The sequence below is a fragment of the Euphorbia lathyris genome, chromosome 1, assembly GCF_963576675.1.
Source record: "Euphorbia lathyris chromosome 1, ddEupLath1.1, whole genome shotgun sequence".
Taxonomy (NCBI): domain Eukaryota; kingdom Viridiplantae; phylum Streptophyta; class Magnoliopsida; order Malpighiales; family Euphorbiaceae; genus Euphorbia; species Euphorbia lathyris.
This window is the reverse complement of record NC_088910.1, coordinates 73696246-73719852: the sequence shown is the minus strand read 5'-3', so window position 1 is coordinate 73719852 and position 23607 is coordinate 73696246. Positions and strand designations below refer to the sequence as shown.

The following is a 23607-nucleotide window of genomic DNA, read 5'->3' as shown; positions in this document are numbered from 1 at the left end:
GTCATGACGGCGATCTCCGGCTCGTCATCAGATTCATCCCAGATATTGATAGGAATTCTCCGATCGACATCTTCCTCCTCCGAGGAACTCTCCCAAATGTCCACAACCATCAGATCCATTACACGAGGGACGTTTGAGTTCAAATAAAAGGGATCCGCCGATCCATACATGGCCCAACCTATCAACTCCTCATAATCCCTGAGGGACACTCTGCTCATCCTTCTTGCCGCCATTGGAATAGAGCCTCTCTATATGCACATGAGCTGCACCTTATCACTCATCATTTCATGACACTGCTCGTAGCGATACCTCCACCTCCTAGCGTAATCCACAAACGGTTCCTCTGGGAATTGCCTGATCCTATCCAGATCTTTCAGGGATCCTGTCCATGGAACATACATCTCATACCTCGACACAAACGCATCCTTAAGAGGTATCCAATGACCCATTTCTTCCTTTGATAGGCCTTGGTGCCACCACAAGGCTTCTCCCATGAGAGTTTCCGGGAAATGTTCATGTAATTCACATTGAGGGAACCCAGCGTCATACATATGGTTGTGGAATAACTTCGCATGCTCAATAGGATCCCGATATCCACCATACCTAGGCATTGCTAACACCGCTTCAGGTGTTTCATAAGAGGGTGAGTCCGGGGTTTGTTCCGCAAGCATCCATACTGTATACTCTTTGATAAACCTCTTCGTCATTGCCGCCCAATCGCTCTTGACATGCATCGGGAGCGACATATACCACATCAACGGCTCACCCATCAGCGAATTACAAAACAAACTCGTGATCTCTTCTTCTTTAAAACCCAACGGCCCCATGGCTGACAAGTAGAAGTGAAGGTGCTCCATTGGATCTTTGTTGCCATTGTATTTACTGACAGCTGGCAATGGACGCTTAATAGGTCCAATTTGGAGCGCAAAACACTCCGCAGTCTTATCTTTAGCTTTCTTGTACTTCTCTAGGAATAAATCGGACAACTGTTCCCAATCATGCTTGCAGGAGTCAGGCAACGAGTGGAACCATCCCAAAGGCTCGCCAATTAACGAATGGTGGAACCACTGAGCAATCTCATCCACCCCGAAGGATTCAACAAACATATCATGCATATAGTCACGCAAGTGCACATCGGGATTCTCTCCTCCACTGAATAGACTCAATTCTTGCACAATAGTTCGAGACGACCCTTCCCCGGTCTCTTCAGCACTATCTTCATCATACGGTGCTCCACCGTCTAACTTTTCATCCATCGGTTCATCCTTTTGCTCCTTGCCAAGGAAGGACACATATAAACCATTTCCAACATTACTCTTCTCATCGGAGTCCAACAACTCCTCTTCATTTTCCTCGAAGGATTCCATGACTAATCTTGCTCCGAGCCCAGACCCGATCATGCTTACCCTATGGTTAGGCAATGGATTATGCCTAGTGGAAGGGTTCACTAACGAAGGATCAGCTATCTTCTTTTCCTCAATCAAGTCCTGAATCTCGTGTTTCAGTCTCTCGCAGTTCTCAATAGTGTGCCCATAATTACTGTGGAACTCACAGTATCCCCTAGCTTGTATCTGCGGAGCAGGCGGTGCCTTGTTATAAGGAGTGAGGGCTTTCAACAACCCCTTTTTCTACAATCGTTCGAAAACTTTTGCGTAGGTCTGATCAAACTTGGCGAACTGCCTCTTCTCGATAGCATTAAGATCAAGCACTTTCACTACGGCCGATTCCGTACTTGCGCTTGGCCCTCCGGCACTATATCCAGACTTTTTCCACTTAGTATAAGCTTTCTTCGGCTCTCTGTCCCCCTCAACTGTCAAGGCGCAACTATACATCTGATTGAAATCGGTAAAAGGCATATACCGCAGCTCATTCTTAATATATGGCAACGTGTTGCCAATTACCATTCGGATCTGATCCTACTCAAGCGACTTTTGTTTCATAACCGCAGCCTTGGCCCTCCATCTCCTCACAAAATCGGAAAAAGATTCCCCACTCTGTTGCTTAGTGCTCTCTAGCTCCTTCAGAGTAACCTCAAGCATGGTGTTGAAGCTATACTGAGCGATGAATGACTTCGCTAACTCCTTCCAATCTCTCTTCGTAACCATCGGCAACGCATGGAACCATATAAGGGCAGCTCCCTCCAAATAAGTATTAAATAGTCCCAGGACTTGATCCTCAGTCAGGATCGTGTGCTTCATTACTGCGACATACTGATTCATGTGAGCCGTGGGATCCCCGGTTCCATCGAACTTTTTCATGTCCGGGAGCCGGAATTTCAAGGGCAACGCAGTTGCCGACAAACAATTCTTCAAATTATAAAAGTCCTGACTTTCGGAGCTCCCCCCACGCAGATCCTGCACCTCCTGAGTGATGTGCTGCTTCCACTCCTCTTCCTTAGCCTTCTCTTTCTCAAGCTGTTTCTGGATATAATCCTAATAGTCATCCTCGTTCCCAAAGCGGGGACCAGTGTTTACTTCATTCTCAGCGCACTTACTACCACTCTTGTTATCCTTCAATGCCAGCTCAGCTAGCTGGGCCAAAATTGCGGCCAACTGATCATTAATGTTGTTCACAGAATTTTCTAATTCGGCCACTTTTTCGTCGGTCGCAGACATACTGGCAGAAGACTGAGTATACTCGGACGAAGACGATTCAGAAGCCACAACTGCTGATTCGGAACTGTCAATCTATAGCTGATCAAACTGTCTGACTAGCCAGTTACTCTCGCGAAACCACAACCGCTTAATGATGAAGTCTGCGCGAACGGTATCCATTAGTATGTATGCATGATTTTATATGCGTGATTCGTGGTGTGTGCGTTTATTTTTTTTACGGATATATAAGATAAGAAGAACAAACATTAGTCTAATTACACGTATCACATCATCTCTCTTCCACCCTTATTCCTCCACACACTCGATGGTCCAAGTCTCTTTCTTAGGATTTGGTTTGGGGCTCACATTGCGGTCCAGGGGACGCGTGATGCCGACGATTATTGCGGAAAAATAAATCATTCATCAGACAATACAGTTCATTTTGACGTATCAACATCCAGTGACTAAGATATCGACCAAATGGATTGTTCTTTCGAATAACTCGTCCCTCGTTATTTTGCGAGATGCATCAGTTCCGGTTTTGACACCCTTTGAACGCATCTCGGTTTTTAGACGTGGTACGAGTTATTCTTCTGGTTCAATCGTTCGTTATTGACAATGACTCGTTCCCTTTTATTCGCGTGGGTTCGTGTCTCGATTTTTGGATTACGACGGGATCTTTTGGATCTATCGAGAGGCGTAACCACGTGTTTATTTAGTGATGAAATCACTTTTTATTTTAGGGAACGGACTCATCGCGTAACGTGTTTGTTTTTTTAGCGTCAAGAATCCGTTTGCTCGTTTTTGCTACGTGAAAAGACGGCGAGTCTTATTTGAGCGCACGGTAATCTTTCGGCTAGCAACAAGTTTTCATTTCTTCCCATCTACGGGATATATCACCCCAGCGTTGCTATAGAAAATCAACGTTTCATTGAATTGCATGCTTATTCGAAGCAGGGATATTACCGTTCTTTTTCAGTTAGGCACGAGTCGAGCAAACACGCAGATCGGGCCATACTTCTTGTAGTTTTGGTAACGGTCGAAATGATCGAGCCATTAGTCAAACCCACAGTCTCGTCCATATGGCGCAATTATACAGTTTAGCTTAATTCGGTTTTATGATTTTAAACGGCGTACATACCGGCTCGAGGCACGTATTTAACGACATTGGTTCATTTTATTTAACTACCCTCGGGATGGATATATATCGTAGATACAGAATAATTTTGGTCGTTTCATTATTTTTTTGTTTTTTTAGCACTTTTGCGGATACATCCATTTCTCTTAAGAACAACATAAGGCGTAACGTAAGAGCTCGTTTTTCATTCGGAAGGGACGGGCCATGTTTGCAAAACTCTTTACGTTACAACGGGGTCGTTCAAAACAGAAATGTTCTTCATTTTCGTTTCGTCATAATTTCGTTTTATCCCAACGTATTTAAAGAATGTGAATAACGGCTATCGTTAATATAATCTTTTGAATCGAGCTATAACTATCCTTAATATCAAACTGACTTGAACTAATACGTGCTTACGTCACAACGCATTTCCTGAACATGTTCCTTCTTCGGGACACGGAAAGGGACCAGGCGGGCCGCACAAGTTCATTCATACGAGATGACTAAGTCGTCTTTAGTTCGAATCGTTTCGATGTTTTGTGGTAGTTTGTATATCGGTTTAAGAGTATATATTAACGTATCGTTTCATTTTCTTTACATATTTTAGGATTAGACACGTATCATAGCAATTTGAAAACGCGAACTGATTCATTCATCACATCAAAAATGGTAACGGGTAATCCTATGGCAACTTCTAAGGCTACTATATGCTGACACGGCTGATCGCGGGACCTCACAGGACCGCACAAATTCGCCCCTAACGAATGGATGGGGACCCTTTGGCGCCTTACTGTAAGGGGGAACTTACACTAGCCTCTTTCGAGCGACGAATGGACTCTCGCTAGAGGTTTCGTGGAAATTACCCAAAAGGTTTGCAATAATGCTTATGAATGCATACGAAAAGAAATAATACGATCCGTCCCCGTTAAGGGCTTAATACACGCCTTTCGGAATCAAATTTCTCGCTTCCCCAGCAGAGTCGCCACTTGTTAGACAAGGTGCCGAACGGCTTCGCCCGGGCGGACCGGGGGGGTGGACACCTCATGGCGACGTAAGTGGTGATTGGCACCGAAAGCAACCAATCGTGGAATCAAGCTGCTCGGCAGGACCAGAGCTCAGAGTATGGAAGAGTCGCCACCCACGAATGGGAAAATGAACACCGATCCCTTGCGGGAGACCGGTGAGGGTTCGGGAAACTTAGGTACGAGCCGAGAAGGCTAGCTTCTTTCCGAAGAAAGGCTACTAGGCACCCCGACATTGCCCGGTTATGAACCACCGGCCTCCTACTCAGCGTGTTAGGCGATAACGGACTAATCGCATATTTCTTTAAGTTTAAAATTCATTTGAAACCTTTTCTTTCTCGCTTTGAAAACCGTTTTGAGCATGTTATTCGAAAGCCATTTTAGTAAAGAATCACCCATTTTGCATAAATTTAAAGTATATAGGAGAGAGAGGGGGAGAAGAAAGAATTGATTAATTCGAGTGTGATTTTATGCTTTAGACTATACACTAATTCTACGCTAATCTCATTCCCCAAAAACGAGTTTATTTACATGGTTCGTACCTTAATCGCTGTTGGAACGATTTAGGCACGTTTCAAAACCCCGTTAATGACGTTCACTCGAAACGCCGTTGGAACGACTCGAGCGTTTGAAAACATTGAGCAAACATTTTTAATCTAAAAGCGTGGTGAAGCATACAAGTCAATTTATTTTGTACAAAAACCATTTAGTTAGGAAAACAATTCAAAACTTCATTATTCACAAAAGCAATTTTAATTACAAGGTTCGCTTAATCCGTCGTTGGAACGAATTAAGGTTTCAACACGTGATATTTTAGAAACGATTTAAAAACAACAAGAAAACATTATTTACACTTTGGGAATATCTAGAAAAGCTTTAACTTACACAAACAAGTTAAACTCTTTTTTTTGTGGTTTATTTTCCCCTTTTTCACTCAATTATCCTTCATGTGAATAAAATGACAACAAGTAATGAATTGAATCCAAATTCACCCAATCAAAACATTTTCCCAAATAATATATACATATAAGAAATTTGAAAAGAAAAGAAGAAAAATATATATATGCATATTTTTGATAGAAATGATACTATACATATATACTTAAAAGAAAGGGTAAATAATAAATACCATAATCAATAGATAGAAATGATAATTATATTCACAAATAATAAGAAATTAGCTTTTTAACCCCAAAACTATTACGATAAGTATATATAGAAAATAACCTTCTAATAACCCCCAAAATGTCAAAACGTGCATAGTTTAAAGGAATAGAAAAATATGTACATATACATATACTTTTATTAAACCAAATTAATGAAAAATAATATCTAAACACATTAAATAAATATATATAAAAAATATTTAAAAATAGCTTGAAAGTATATGTTACATAATTATACATATATATAAAGGACCTAAAGTCTAAAAGTTGAGAAAGAAGGACCAAAACAGCATTTTTTACCTTTCAGCAGCTTTACCGACGGAAAATCCGTCGGTAAACAGTCTTTAGTGACAGAAAATAGAAATTTACAGAATCAGCCCAACAGTTTCCAGATTTATTCAAAAGCTTTAGATTAGATCTATTCTATCATTTCGGGTCCCCGAACTACCAAAATTGGATCATAGTCTATAACGGAGAATCCTAAAACGATGTTTTATTTTAAAACGTTATTTAGAAATATTTTCAAAACTTATAATTACAACATTTTTTTATCCCGAACTACCTTTGAATCGGATCACGGTTCGTATTGGGATGTTAAAACGAGGTTTTTATTTCAAAACCAAAACGAACATTTATTTAATACGGGACGAGAATTAAATAAATACGGGAGAATAAATAAACGTGATAAATAAATAAATAAAATAAAGACTAAAAATAAAAATAAATAAATAAAATAATTAAAATAAATAACACGAGTCTAGTCCTCGGATAATACCTCAAGATCGGTATTGACAGTTGAAGTCGGTTGATTCCACGAATCGTGATTTTCCGGTGTTTTTGGTAAAATTTTAACTTTTAGGAAATTCGGATTTTTTAGGAAAAAAAATGTTTTTTTCCCAAAAAAATAACTTTCTCTCTCTAAAAAATGTTTTAGAGTGAGAAGCTCCCAAAAATCCTCTACTAAATGCATGGGGATCCGTGCCTTTTATAGGTACGGATCCCAAAAAATTTTGGACGTAGCCCGACGGGCGTCCGCCCAACGGACGTTGGGCGCTCGCCCCACCTACGTTGGGCGCTCGCCCCACGTACGTTGGGCGCTCGCCCCACGTCGTTGGGCGCTCGCCCAACGGCTGTCGGGCGCGCGCGCCCAGCGGCCGTCGGGCGTGCGCCCCGCGCTGTCGGGCGCGCGTCCAACTATCGTCGGGCGCGCGCCGACTGCCGCTAGGCGCTCGCACCACGTCGCTGAGCACTCGCGAGCCGTCCACTCGACGACCGCAACTCCGACTGACCTCTCGTTTTTTATTATATTTTTTTTGCTTTAAAACTCCCGAAACCAACCGCTTCAACCGTCTTGTTACAGGTTTTCATCACAGGTCCTCCGAATCGGTGTCTACAGCTGCCCTCCTTCAAGATGAGACCGCATGATGACTAGTGGAGAATTTTCGATTGACTTCCGTCTCTTTGGGGGCGTCGTTGGGTTCGACGGGGGAAGCTCCGATGCCAAAGTCAGTATAGAAGAACAAGAGAGCAAACTGAATTGACAAAGGGTAAGTGAATGTGTACCTTGATAGCTCGAGATACTAGCTATATATAGTCATGAAGTTGTAACCTTTAGTAACTAGAAAGTCTCCATTAATGCTCCATTAATGGCGGTTACTGGTTTCCTTTAAGCATGTCCGTTAGGAAATTGATTGCTTATTAATGGTCTTTATTGCGGGATCGGCTCATCTGTTTCAATAGCGGATTGGGCGGTTATGGCGATTCGCCTCATAGGTTCGCCCGCGGATCTCTCGTGGTGAGGTGTTGGTGATCCGCCTGTCGGGTCCCTTTGCTCAATACGACGTGATACTCCGGTATCAGGTGATCAACACGTGGTGTTCTAGGCGAATATCCCTTTTGATCTTTGGGATAATATCACAATGTTATCACCACATAATCATATGTTTGGCTTTTGCAAACATTTCTAGAGTGCATGGATGGCAAAAAGCCGAAAACAGTGTTGACGGATGGTTGCAAATCAATGAATAAAGCACTAGAAACAATCATGCCCGGGATTCCACATCGTATTTGCTCTTGGCACATATTGAAGAATGCAATCCAACATGTTCACATCCAAGGATTTAATACAGAGCTAAGAAGGTTTATTTTTAGGTAATAAATTTTATTTATGATCTTAAGTTTATTGAACTATCAGAATTGAGGTATTTTTTTATATTGAATTGGCTTCATTTATTTATTCTGTAACGACTTAGGGACTACGGAGAGGATGAGTGGGAGCAAAGATGGGAGGAGATGGTAGCAAAACATGGATTGGATAATAATGTATGGATACAATCCCAACACGCGACTAGAAAGCAGTGGGCAGACACATTTCTTCGACATCACTATTTTGGCGGTGCTAAAGCGACGGGTAGATGTGAGTCAATGAATGCTTTATTGAAAGCTGACTTGGAAAACAAAATACCACTATGGATGTTTTTCAGACAATATGCGTATTCTTTGTCACAACTACATTTTGTCGAGATGAAAGAGCACTTCAAAACACTTATGACTAAAACAATGCCGGGACAAACTTCTATGCCGTCTATGGAGGAACAAGTTCCTTCAATTTTCACAAGAGAAATTTACCTACGGATCAAAAGGGAGATAGACCGATCTAGTAAATATATTTTCAGCATGAGCGATGAAACGGATCCCGATAATACCATTATTCTCATAAAACAATATGGGGGTTCAGGGCCAAAGCGCCGAGTTAAGCTTTCTAAAAATCTAGAAAATGTGGAATGCAGTTGTAATTTTTTGGTGGCAAAAGGAATTCCTTGCAGGCATATTTTCATTTGTTTGAAGCATATGGAGATAATGACGCTGCCTCGTTGCTTGGTAAATCGTCGCTGGCTAAAAGATGTTAAAGATGTTGGACATTTGCTTGTAAACAAGGAAAGGAAATTCAATCATCCAGAAGCAGATCAACATATTATGTATGGAGCAATATCAAAACAGAATTGTTTAACATCTTCCATTGCTTCAAGATCGAGACCAGCATTTGAAAGGGCAACGAAGGTTATATATGATCTGAATATAGAATTGGATCAAATTAATGCAGTTGAAAAGTCTCAAAATGTACAACGTGATAAAGGAGTGTGTCCTAATACTATTTTGGATGCCAATATTAGCATAACAAAGGGTCGTCCGACTGTGGCTAGCAAGAAAAGAACAAATCACGTGGATAGGTCGAAAACAAAGTCCCCTGGCCAAACTAAAAAGATAAGGACGAATCCGAACCACTGTAAAACTTGTGGTCAGACTCGTCATGATTCCAGAAATTGTCCTCAAAGGAAGAAAAATGTTGCATGAAATGTAGACTAGTAACAATTAGTATTGGTTCATCAAATTTTAATGTTTTGATATTGTTCATTTTTCATAAACACCTTATTTTATTTCTGATGTTCCTTATTATTTCAATTGTGCATTAAAAATTCTTATAATCACATCAAACTCTGAAAAAACCTATTAAAGCCCCAAAATGCAAAACCAATCCACATAGAACGCATCGCTTCTCTTAAGCCCAATCCCAAAACACTACGTTTTTTCTCACCAGTGTGCACTTCTACTTAAATAGAAATGTGAGAAACTTTGTAGACATTATAGAGCGGTAACAAAATACACAGAAGAAAACGGTTTCTTCCGATTTATGTAAAATAATAATCTGCCTAATACACAATTTGGGGGTTATGTTTTAATATTGGACAAGTTTAAGAGGTAAGTTATTACAATTGAAAGTTGGAGGGGCCAGTTGCAACATTTGAACAACTTCAGGGGGTTGTTTGTGTATTAGGCCATAATAATATGAAACATCATTTGGATTTTAGAACAAAATTCCCACATGCTTAATTTCATTATGTAAACAATGTACAATTGGATAACAAACTAGCTATAAATATTGTGAGTTTAATGAATTTTATAAAAAAACCCTTTGCACTCTCAATCCTCACCAACACTCAATGGCCAAAGGTTCCACAAGCAAACGGAAACAACCGGCAAGGAAGTCCAAGGCAGCTGACCAATCCGCCGCCAAGCCAGCTCTACCGCCTTTGATCATTGCCACACGATTCACGAGGAAAGTCCGCATAGGTCACCAACCTTCGAATCAACCAGCGACGGCAGAGAAACCACCCACTCCGCCACATGACTCTTCCTCCGAAGCTTCGGTTAGTGATGACCCTGACCAAATTCCGAGCACCATTTCTTCTGACGAGTCCGAGGAAGAATGACAACCACGGACGCAAAAAAGGAAAAAAATGGCCAAAGGTAAATCCCGTTACGTTTCGCCCATTCCCCCATTCAACACCGACCTCACATTCGACAACGCCGAGCACACATCAAGGTATGAATCCGTTAGACACTTAACAATTGTTAAAACACGAATTGTGGATGATATTACTTTGAAAGAACTTAAATTGTATGAGGCTTTTTACGAGTTAGTCGATCGTATTGGTTGGGGGAAATTCTTTGACATACAGTACCCTGTGTTTGATGAGTTTGTGCATAAATTCTATAGCACTTATGAATTTGACCACAAAGCCAAAGACTTTGATTTGCACACACCCTCGATCACTTTTCAGTTAATGGGCACACACCACACACTATCTGTGGCCGAGTTCAGTGCAGCCTTAGGACTGGTTAGTCTTTATGAAATCCATGACTTTACATACACCAACATGCTTTGTGACTACCCTGAGGAATTCAATGATGTAGAGATCTATAGGACCTTGACTGGACTAAACACCATTCTGTTTAAACCAACCCATTCCAAAGCCAATCTGACAAGTAATGAAGCTCTTCGTTATATGCATCACATACTGACCTATAATACATCTGCTAGGAATAATGACACAACAGTCATTTCTAAGTCTGAACTATTTTTCCTATGGTGTATGATGGAGAATAAATCATGCAGTCTTGGGTATTGGCTTGCTTTAAAATTTAGGAAATTATGCATAGAGCCCAAGCAACTGTTTTTAGGCCATTTAATCACTAGCATTGCTGTTCACTTATGCAATTATGACCTCACAAGCACTACAAAAGCACATTGTTTGCCATAACTATGTCATAGGCATTGTAGCTTTACATGCTATGCGCTTGATCCGTGTGGGCGAGGATGGTTCTTTCTATTTTATGAATGCAGGTGAACTAGACCCCTATGGTGAACATTTTGAAAAATGTTGCACAAACAAAAATCCTGAAGCGTCTACCTCGGCACCTCCACCAATACCATTTTCCCCATTGGAACATCCGGAGTACTTACGCCGGCTCGAGAGGTTGACTGATGTCATTGGCCATCTGTCAACTGTTGTCAAACAACTTCATGCAAATTAGATTGCCTACTTCAAAAGTGTGGGGTTCACACCCCCATTTCAAAACCAGCAATAGAGCTCTAAGCACCTCTAACATGGGCAGTAAAATTTCTTCGACTTTACACTTTTTAAATGTTTACTTACTGCCTTCGTGTTACTGGTTTGTGATTGATGGAGGTAGTTCCTTTTTACTCTGTTGTGCTGTGTCCCTTTTTCTTATGCTCATTTTGACATTTTGAAAACTTGTTGTAAGTCTGTTCTTTTCATTTAGGGACAATTTTTATGAGAAATGGATGGAGGGCGTAATCTCTAGAAACTGTGACGCTACACTCGTAGGCTTATATTTTTAGCTCCCCAAATCAATTTTTTTACTGTGCTCTTTGCTGTCCTAGAAGCTGTCATTGCTAGCTCATATTTCCCATGCTAATAGGATCGAAAATCGTGTGACTTAGTACTGCATGCCCCCATGTATTATTTACACCAAATTGACCATTTTAGAATTGACAGAATATTTATGTATCCATTTGCATATCCACAGCTTGAAAGATCTCCAGTTGGCATGCTCAAATGTTTGAAAAAGTAACCATGGAAACAACAACACGAATTTACACCTAGTCCTGGATAGTATACTTGAGCCTACACATGACACGGAGCAAAACACTCCACTTTGCTCCGATTTTTTTTAGTGCACTACGCCAAAACCCCCTTCAGACGACGGTTAGAAACCGTCGTCCCGCGAGATATAAATCTGTCACAAGGCTCGCTGCCGTCTATTGCATCTTCAGACAACGGTTAGGTTCTATCATTTAAAGATAATATACATGACATCAGCCTACTTTCGTACTGTCATATGAATATTGTTACGATGCATCTTTTTATTTATTAGCGTCACCTTTAATGTCATCACATGACATACTAATAATTAAAAATGTCAAGTAACTATATGGAAAATTGGCATATTGGTATTCGCGGTGACATTTTTTATAATAATTTCTGTCGTAGTAACTTGTATCAGATGGCATAGGTCTTAATCAATCATGTCAATAGATTTATTTTAGATGACAAATTCTTTTATTTTAATGTCTTTTTATTATTGTTTCTTCTTAGGCCCGGTCGCATTACGCGTCCCCGCTGAGCGAGGGTCCGGGGAGGGGTCCCACCACAAGGGTGTATTGGGGGCAAGCCTTCCCTTGCCAATTTAATTGGCAAGAGGCCGCTCCTAAGACTCGAACCCGTGACCTCTGGTCACACGACAACAACGTTTTACCGTTGCGCCAAGGCTCGCCCTCCTTTTTATTATTGTTTAGATGATATTTTTTAATCATAAATGTCACTCATTGCCTTCTTTTTCGAATGAATCTGAAAATGAACAATAATCAAATGAACAAGAATTTCTGTATATCAGTGATTTTAATTTTATTGGAGACTAATGCTCATAATCTGTTTACATTTGAACTACACAAATTTCTGAATGTAGTAAGGTAAAAAAAATAAGCAATGTACATCTCCAAATCTGTCAATATGTAGTCAATCTTTAAAGAGGCGTGGTGTGGTGTTGATTGGAAAGCCAAATCCAAATTGAACTGCAACATATCTAAGTCATCATTTCCTAGAATCCCCAAAGTCTTGATATCTGCAAAACCAATTGATGATGCTCATTAATTACGTACCGTATACAGATAGACATAATTAATCTCGTTTTATCCTTTCTCCATTCTGAGACCCTTCACTTACCCACCCACATTATAAATATGAAGCGTTTAACAATTCTCAAGAGTCACCCAGGGCAACCTAACACTATACTTACTCTAGTTATATCGAGCATGGATAGACTTATAAGGAACCTCTATCGTAATGTTGAGTTTCAGATTGCCCTACTCCGATTTGAGGCACCCAGGTGGCTTGTCAATATATATGCAGGTCCTGACCGGTGGCAATGGTGAAGGGCCCTCCAAACACCCCTTATGAAGGAGGTGTATTCATAGTCCAAATGGACTTCCCTGTCGATTTCCCCTCCACACCTCCAGTTGTAAGAACATGCATAAACTTGTTAACACACATAAATCAGTTCATATATATGTAAATACACTCATGACATTACTATTGTTCGCAGGTCATATTCAAGACCAAAATTTATCATCCTAATATCGGTCCCTTGGGGCATGTATCTATGCCCCAGCTACTTGATCGCCCTGCCCATATATTGCCACGGTAAGATGATTCTATAAATCTATGCATTTGGGGTCTAATTTATCTATTCATGTTTGGGGTCTAGTTTATCTACTCATGTTTGGGGTCTAATTTAATTTATCTATGCATTTTATGGCTGCTGTGAAATATTTATGGACTGCTGGTAGAGCCCTTCATTGAGGGGCCATTTCCTAGCCGAGAGCGAATTGCTGAATGATACATCAGCAATAGGGCAGGTTATGTAGCAACTGCCAGGAGATGGACTGAAGAGCATGCAGGGGATATATGATGTGCAAATAGCAAGCAAGGGGACATTATGATGTGACGTGCGAATAGCGTACAAGGGGGGCGTGATGTGCGAATAGCAAGGAAATTTGGATGCTGGGCAACCATTGAGTTAGATGGTGTGGACTACTGGATGTGCATAGAGCCAATCTTGCAGAACATAATGATTACTGATTACAAATGTACTTGGTAATCAATCTAATCTTCAATGTTGGCTCCATGCCCCTCTAGTATTCGACGCCATTTAACTCTAATGGTTCCCCATCATCCAGATATCCTTGGTTACCATCTGCACATTCTTAAAGAAAGGAGATTTGGATGCCAAAGAAACATTGATTTGGATGGTGTGGACTACTAGATGGGCATAGAGCCATTCTTGAAGAACAGAATGATTACTGATTACAAATGTACTTGGTTCTGATCTTCAATGTTGGCTCCATGCCCCTCCAATATTCTACTCCATCCATCCAGCTCCAGTGTTTCTTTAGCATCCAAATCTCCTTTCTATTTGTGCATCACGCCCCTATTTGTATGATATTCACACGTCACATTATAATGCCCCCCTGCACGCTATCCTTTTTTGGTAGACAATACAAAGTAGACAACTTATTCAAGTAGACATATATATGTATATTCAAGTGACGCATAACATGCTATAACAAGTAGTCAACTTATTCGTTTATGTCTATTAAATTGAATCAGTTCTACTTCCTAACATATGTATATTCAAGTAACTCATAACATGTTAAATTGATATGAAACATATGTATATTCCTGAATCAGTTCTACTTCCTAAACAGAACATAAAACAAGCCAACATGCTTCATACATAGACATATAACACATAACACATAGCATCAAAAACCCATCACCATTCTGAATGGTTTCAATCAGATAACAAGCCAAGTGAAAGATATATTATAAACCTATCTCATCAGCATAACTCATGTTAACCTAGAAAGGAATCAGACAAGTTCATCATTTCCAGCTTTAAGAGTATGTATGATCAGCTACCTTCCTAAACAGAATATCAATTAGACAACTTACTCGTGCATGTCTATTCCTTACTTATTCATAACATTTTTAGCTTTAAGAGTATTCCTAACATGCTATAACAAGCTTAGTCATAAACTTGTGTTGTTAGAATAACTATGTACCTGCCTAAAGCTACCACTATGTACCTGCCACTTGGATTGTACAGTCCATGATGAAGTTAGCATGGTGATGAAGTGTATGATACTGTCACCACAAGCTTAGTCATAAACTTGTGTTGTTAGAATCATACAACTTCATCACCATGTTAAATACTTTTCCATAAGCATAACAAGCCAAGTGACATGATACATAGTAATGGAGATTTAGGTTGACCATATGAACATTCATAGCATAAGAGTATTGCCAATCACAAAGAACATCAACAGAACATCAAACATAAACATGTTTCATACATATACACACACACACATACTCAATCACTTCTAGCAGTATAACTCATAGGTGTAAGAGTAGTGCCAATCACAATGAACATTTAGAGCTTTAGAGTATGCCCAATCAGCCACATGTTTAATGATCATTCATACATAAACTCTATGAGTCCTAGCTTCCTAAACAGTTATATCTAACCAATCAGTTCATACCAATCATTTCATCATCACCCACAACATCATACATATATATAATCGTTCAGTTCAAACCCACATAACAATATATATACTAAATCAGGCTAGTTTCCTAAATCAATGAGTTCTAGGTTCCAAAACAGTACATCAAACATACACAATCACTTCTAAAGGCATGACCAATCAGTTCAAACCAACATAACATTAATATATATTCAGTAAGTTAAATAAATCTTCCCATATGCTAAAGGCATGAACCGATTGGCAATCTCTTCAGTCAGCCTTCCCATGTACTGAAGCATTCTTACTACCCCTGCAAATATTGTGTTCAAATAAAAAGGAATCAGATGAGTTCATACCATCTAAAATATCAGGCACTGTCTTTCCCTAGATTAAAAAAGATAAAGACCCAAGCTTTACAGCAATGAATCTAAATACAATAAAATCAGTGTAGCTAAGCGAGAGATCTAAACCTTTCAACGATAGGTCTGAAAATCACAAGATCCTTATACCAGCTGCTGAAATCGACATACACAAAAGTAAATCGGATGAGGAAAAGATAGAGTAAGGAACAATGATACTCTAATACATCTAGGAACGAAGAAAATATGGCTTACGAGTAGTGTTTCGAGCTCACCCAGTGATTGCATGTTCAAATCAACCATGGAGATAGAGAGGGATGAGAGGGATGAGAGGGATGAAGCTTGCGTAACCTACACTGGGGTTTGGGATTGAGAGAGGGTTTATATATCAGCTGAAATTTCAGTCAAATGATATAGAGCGCCTAAAATTTGGTATGGCCGTGTAAGTGAAATTTCATTGGCCGCTTTTTTGTTTTCGGCATACAATGACATTCATTTATTATAAGTGTCATCTGTTGAGCGCATCAAATTTAACGAAAAAGTGCGTTTTCTTTGGATGACAGGATTCTGTAATCGTAATGTCATTTGAGAATCGAGCGCATTTTTTATTTCGCCTTTAGATGACATACAGTTAAAATACTGTCACGAAAAATATTCAGACGACACGAAAACAAATGTCTATCATGTATCTTGTGTCATGTGAAAGGGAAAATGGCATAGTGGTGATGTCCACATAGATTGAAATTCTAGAACTTGCCATGTTATACATTTCAAGAACACACTCGATGAGTTCATAAATTGAAGGTTAGAGGAACCTAGTATTTTCCTTGTAATATTTCTTTGTTAACCTAATTTGTGTTCCTTCATTACCTTGCGGTTGACCGTCCCATTTTTTATTTTTTGATAAGCCGATTTTGTGTGCATAGACACAATCTACACTTGATCAATTTTTATGATTTATTGACAAAAGCTATGCACATATCATATGCCTAAAAAGTGTACTTTCCGTGTCATTTCAACTAGATTTTCTCATGTGAAGTACTATGCACTATCACATTCTCTCATCGTCTATAGAGTGTAAAAAGGTTTTCATAATTAAACATGGGTCAACACACTTGATTTTCATCCTTGTTCATGTCTGTTTTCTGTGACCAAGGGTATACTTGCTATATTTTGTGTCATCCATTCCTCATTTGTGAAAAACTTCCAAATCAGTTCAGAATTTCCTCTTATTCAAGTTCAAAACAGAAAGAGTAAAAATTAAAAAAAAAAGAAAAAAAGAGAGAAATATCAGAAAAACACAAATAGGTACAAACTGAAAAGTGTTCATTCTCCTCCTTTATCTTTACTGTTACTAAATTGCTTTCACCTTTTTGTATAAACCTTCCTTTTGCTCAACCAGACCCCATACTAGGATCCTTTAATTTTCCAAACTTGAACTCATACATAGTGGTGGCGATTTGATATATTGGCAAGCCTATGGTAATTTCTTTCTATGTTGAGACTTGTGTGAATCTTAAAACGTGCAGAAATAATTCCCATAAATACTTGTGAGATTGTGTGATCCACCGAGTGAGTGCTGTTGATTTCGTTTTGGCCTTATCTTGCATAAATGACTTACCACATTTGTTGAGATCTTTCAAGTAGTGAAGTGCACACTAGGAGATAGAAATATTCTGATACTGATGATCGTTAATTTGGTTTTCATAATACATGCGGGTTTTAGGAAAAGGAAACGTGAGAAGTAAAACAACAGAGGCTGGTATTTATGCCATGATCTAACATGCTTGAGGACAAGCATTGGGCTAAGTGTGGTGTATTTGCTAAGTGCCTGTTTTCCTATACCTAAAAGCCATTCTTAGGCCGACAAAACAAAGCGACCACTATGCCTATGTTATGCTTGTTTTTGTATTTTCCACCTTTTCAGGGACAAATGGAAAATAAGAAGACTTTCTAGCATATTAACGATGAAAGTTAGTCTCGCCAAAGACCAAGTAATCGTAGAATTATTTGCTGATTAGTGAATAGCTGTTGTAGGTTGAATTCTAACCGCTGAGGAACTTATGGAAAATAGGAGGACTTTGTAGCATATGAATGGAGCTTGTGAGGACCCAAAACAGAAGAAGGGAGAGTTTTAGAGGACTGAGAAGCAAACTGGAAGTTGGTCTTGCCCAAGACTAAGTGATCGCATAACACATGATGAATTCAGATGCGCACATCCATCTCATTTGACTTATTCCACTCTATTTTCTTTTCGTAATCAACAACTCCTCGAAAAATGGATCAAGGGTGAACTTTATAGGATTTAGCGGAGATGCACTTTATTTTTCACTAGTACAGAAATGACCTATAGCTACGCCTTATTGGCCACGGTTGTTAATAGGAACCATAGCTAAAGGTTATTAGAGTCAGTTGTTCTAAATAACCGACTCAAATAATGGGTTATTAGAGTCGTTTATTTAAAATAACCGACTTTAAAACTCATAAATAAAATGTGCCGTGTTTTTTAGGGACATTGGCGTCGGTTGTTGAAAGAACCGACACCAATGACCCTAATAATTCGGATCGGTTCATTATGAACCGACCCTAATTACTGTAATTGGCGTCGGTTTTTTATAACCGATGCAAATGACCCTAATAATTAGGGTCGGTTCACAAAGAACCGACCCTAATTACTGTCATTGGCGTCGGTTCTTTATAAACCAATGCCAATGATTCTTTTTAGAGTCGGTTATATACATAACCGACTCTAAAGACCTGCTTTTAAGAAACCAGCTAGCGTTTTCTTCTCCTCTTGCGTGAAGAAATTACAAGAGTACCAACCCTATTTCTCGTTTCTCCTTTGCGCGAACCACGAACGACACTTCTCCTTTCTCTTTTGCGTGAACTACATTCCTCGTTTCTCCTTTAAAGTTTCGTACGTGCTTGATGGGTTTGATGTTTTGTTTGATTGCTGATTTTTTGCGCTTCCTTTTTGGCTTATCGTTCGTCATTGTGCAAACTCAACAGAAAAGAGGTAAGTTTCGTTTTTGTTTTTCATTTATTCTTTGTGTTTGTGCTTTCTTTTCCTGGGTTTGCTTGTCGTTCGTGTTTGCTGGGTTTGTGGTTGATAGAGTTCTGCCCTAAATGCAGTCGTACTTTTCTAGGCTATAGGTGGTAGTAGAAGAGGCAGAACATTTGCTGCAAATGTTGATAGAGTTCTTCCCTAAAATGGGTTTGCCGTTGATAGAGTTCTTCCTAAAATGGGTTTGCTGTTGATAGAATTCTTCCTTTTTGTTAATTAATTGTTAAGCCTGTAAAACGAGTTTGAAGTACTACTGTTGTTTTTCTTATCTATGAAGCAACTCTGAAAATTTCTTGCCTAACATGTTAATTGGTAATTTGCTGATTTGTATATTAACCTCTGGTTTGTATAGCAGAGAAACAGGGGACGGAGAAAAAATGATTTACACTGAAAATTTGGGGTGAATGTATGAGTTTTGGATATTGCTACAATTTGCCGAAACGATTGCAGTTTTTGATGGTGTCTTTATTCTGATACGGTCTGAATGATTCCTTTTTCTTAATTTTTATGAAATTGGAAGAGGAGCTTCTGGAGTTTCTTCTGATACAGTTCACTTGATTTCATTAAGGCTAACTTGACATTGTAGTATATGGATGAAATTATTTTTTTCCAAGCTTCATGAATAGTGAGTCTCATAGAATTAATTGTTTAGTAGGATGACTTAAAAGTGTACTACTTCTGAGCAGTTTTTCATTTTTAACTAGATTCTTTAATTATAACTGAATAATAAACCTTTATCTACCTATTTTTTGCTAGTGTAAAACGAGTCAATCTATCCTTATTCGTGGAACTTCAAGGGTTTTGTATGATGTGTTTAACAAAAAGCTCATAGTTATGTAGAAACGCTGGCAAGACAAAGGATGGGCTGGTATATCTTTGGCTATTATTCTAATATTTGTTCGAGTCCATTAGATTTTTCTCTCAAAATCAGACATTTTCTATGTTGATTTAAAATTGATAAAACCTTGGATTTTATATAATTGGCATAATGTTCGTGTTTGGCAATAATTGACTTGAAATTTAGAATTTCCTAATATCTTAGGACAAAAAGGGGGTTTCGTGTAGTAGAAGAATTAGAATTAGCTTGCTGATGTCTTCTGCAGCAAGCACATTAGGGGTTGAACAGCCTCCTTTCATTGAGTAATTTGTTTGACAATGTAGGAGAATTTTAGGGAACATTAGAGTTCATGCTGATTCTGTTCATTCTATCTATGCTACTGCTGTACAATTTCACTGATACATCTTTAGCTTTTCTAGCTAGCTTGAATACTTGCTCTCTGCTTGCAATTGTGCTGATATATCTTTTCCTGATTAATATTATGTCTTAGTGAGCATCTTTTGCTGATTATATATACCATTTCTTGTGATTCATCTCTTGCAATTCAGGAACTCAGTAAAGCACTATATATGGCCATTTGTGTAGATCTTTTCTTCATTTTATCCTTATTTTATATGCTGCAATTTGCTTTTGTATAATTCATTTATGTTGGACAGAGATCACATCAGAACTTTTCTATAATTATAATTGTTATGTTGCACGGACACTCCCCTTGAATAGCTTTTCTACGTTCGTGTCCTGTCCGTTGTTGTTTCAATGCTATTTTACTAAGGTCATGTTTTAGAAATAGCATTTCCCGTGCCACTTTTTAGCATCTACGTACGGACATTCTCTTAGTAAATGAGCATTCAAGCTAAAGAAACATAAATAATTTTTTTAATAATCAGTTCATAATTATCTATTGTATTTGCTTGTTATTATTATTTAATTAAATTAATAGAGTTGTAAGAGGGCGAGCCTTGGCGCAACGGTAAAACGTTGTTGTCGTGTGACCAGAGGTCACGGGTTCGAGTCTTAGGGGCAGCCTCTTGTCAATTAAATTGGCAAGGGAAGGCTTGCCCCCAATACACCCTTGTGGTGGGACCCCTCCCCGGACCCTCGCTCAGCGGGGACGCGTAATGCGACCGGGCCGCCCTTTTTTTTTTTTTTTTTAATAGAGTTGTAATAAAGAAGAGGACATTTTATAATTTAATATTTATTATAAATATAGATTTCCTTGTGAAAGATTTGATGTTTACGTCCTTGTAATCTGCAAACACCAAAGTGATGAATGATGTAAGATTGGAAATATGACCTACCACTTAGAATGATGGAGAAAATAGATTGTGTTTATTTTCAAGTGTTTAACTAGATTGTTTCTCAATTTGAATACCAGACCTCATGGTCAGCAGGCTGTAATTCTTGTTGAAGATTATCGAAAATACTCGGAGAATCGCGGTGATAGGAATGATCCTGGACCGATTGTCAGTGGTTTTTGACAAATATATCTGACCTTTCCAGCTAAGAGCACCTTCAGTGAAGATGATGTTTCTAACTATTTCAAGTAATTGTGTTTCCGAAACACTTACGTTTTTTTACTGTACTATTGATATCTGAATGTTTGCAAATGGTTCTTATTTACTGTCATTTATATTTGCAGCACATTTGGACCAGTTGAGGATGTTAAAATCCCCTGCCAGCAGAAAAGGATGTTTGGCTTCGTAACATTTGATAGTTCATACACTATGAAGATGATTCTGGCTAAAGGGAACCCTCATTTTGTTTTGTGGTGCTCGGGCTCTCGTGAAGCCTTATAGGGAAAAATCGAAGCTGATTGATAGGTAAAAATAGTCATTGAAAAATGTTGTTATCCTAAACCCAAATGGCTTTATGTTATTGCATTTTTATATTAGATTACATTATAATGATAGTACTTTACAAGTTAATGCAGCAATTAACTGATGCCGAATTGAATTTGAATACAAAAGTTCGTAATTTACGCTCGAATACTTTTTTGGTGCAGAAAGTATCAGGAAAGAATCGAGACTCCAATGTATTTCCATCCTCACTATGTAGATATGGATGTTGAGCTTCATTCATGTGAGTTTGCTTTTCTACTATACTTCCAGTATATTAAAACCAGAAGAATACATTTTTCAACAGTAAATCTGATGCCGATATATGAAGTTATCTTTACTGTTTGTTGATGTGGTTTCAACATAATCTAAATTATATATACTTTTTTTTAGTTCCAAGAGGGTATGAGACATCAAGGATGCTGAGGAAGCAACTCATAGAAGAGCGGGATCAAGCTCTTGAATTTCAGAGGAGGCGACTTGCAGGGTTGCAAGCAGCTCAGGAGACCATGGGCAATCAGTCCTATTTCGCATCCATGGAATGAATGTTTAATATTCGATGTTACTGTGATTAACTTGTTGCTCTTGCAGATAATTTCAATTTTCCATCCACGGAACCTTTTAGTTTTCTGTTTGACGCCCTGAACAGCGATCCAGCATCTAATGACAAAATCAGATTAACAGAGGCCAATTACACTGACCAGGGCAGGTATAATTCATTATGAATTCTTGAATAGCACAGTTTTCAGTGGATATATCTATCTAACATTTTGTTTATGGTGAATTTGGCAGTCATGGACTGAACATAAGGACCACCTTTAATTATTCGAGCAGAGGAGGTTCAGTCAAATCTTGTATCGACATTCCCTAGTTTCGTGAAATGTTTGGTTAGATCACACGGTGGTAGTTGTTTTTGGATGGTAAGCTCAGAGAAGTTATATGAACTTGAGTTAGATTGGTGACTTATCAAAAGAAACAAAGAAATATAGCCATTTTGGCATTACCATGTTGTAGAGAGTAGTATGACAGAGTACTAGTATATCTCAGTTTTTTTTTGTATTCGCAGTAATATACAGTTGGTTAAATAATTGAAAATACTTTGAATATTGAATCAAAGATTGTATATATATAGCAGATTAATTAATTACCCTATATTTGTGTACATTTTTTTTTATTGATTTGACAATTAATTTCAGTAATACATCAGGATCAATTTCGATTAAGGTAAATGACTGAGCATAACAAATCTTGTTTACCGTTAATTACAGTAGTACAAGCGACTCTAATATAATTAACATTAGCCATGGTACTCTAATGATTATAGTATTGGAATCGGTTGTTTCCACAGCCGAATCCAATGCTTTTATCATTAGCCACGGTTCTTCTACAACCAACTCTAATGATCAGGGCAATAGAGTCGGTTGTTACGAAAGACCGTGGCTAAAGAACCCTTTAGCCATGAATTTTCATAACAACCATGGCCAAAACATAAGGCATTAGAGTCGGTTATATGTAAAGACCGACTCTAATGCCCCTTTGGTCACGGTCGATCAACCGTGGCTAAAGATGTCAAGCATTTGCCACGCTCCCTATGGCCACGGTCGCGAAACCGTGGCTAATGAGGGTAAACGACCGTGGCCATAGGCCATTTCTGTACTAGTGTTTGTTAGGATTTTTATTATAAGAGGAAAACTTTCCTTTATTTTGTAATCAAGTTTTTACATTATTAATTTACATTTTATTTTGGAAAGGGTTGAGCTTCCATGGTAGTATGTTGCTAACCTATTATGCTTCCGGTTAAATGTTAATTCCTAGGTGGGTTTTATTCAGTTATTGTGAGATCGTTATTTTTATTTACATTCTTCTAACTCTTCATCGTTTATTTTATCACAGTTATTCGAAGGTTATATCCGATCTGAATATGGAATTGGAGATAATTATTCCAAGCGAAAATTCTGAAAATGTACAATGTGATGAAGGAGCGTGTCCTACTCCAATTTTGGATGCCAATATTATAGCATAACAAAGGGTCGGCCGACTGTGGCTAGTAAGAAAAAAACAAATCATGTGTATATGCCGAAAACAAAGTCCTATGGCAAAACTAAAAAAATAAGGACGAATCTGAACCACTGTAGAATTTGTGGTCAGACTAGTCATGCTT

The 23607-nt window shown here is 38.7% G+C and overlaps 1 long non-coding RNA gene across 2 annotated transcripts; it reads left to right on the top strand.

Moving 5' to 3' along the window:
• The first annotated feature begins 18479 nt into the window (after positions 1–18479).
• Positions 18480–22562, top strand: LOC136202067 (uncharacterized). 2 transcript variants are annotated; one of them, XR_010674287.1, is made up of 6 exons: positions 18480–18725; positions 21003–21154; positions 21251–21431; positions 21614–21690; positions 21840–22155; positions 22239–22562. It is a non-coding gene; the product is annotated as an uncharacterized lncRNA (long non-coding RNA). The 2 variants fall into 2 exon arrangements; XR_010674284.1 differs by having other exon boundaries at positions 20987–21154.
• The last annotated feature ends 1045 nt before the right edge of the window (positions 22563–23607 follow it).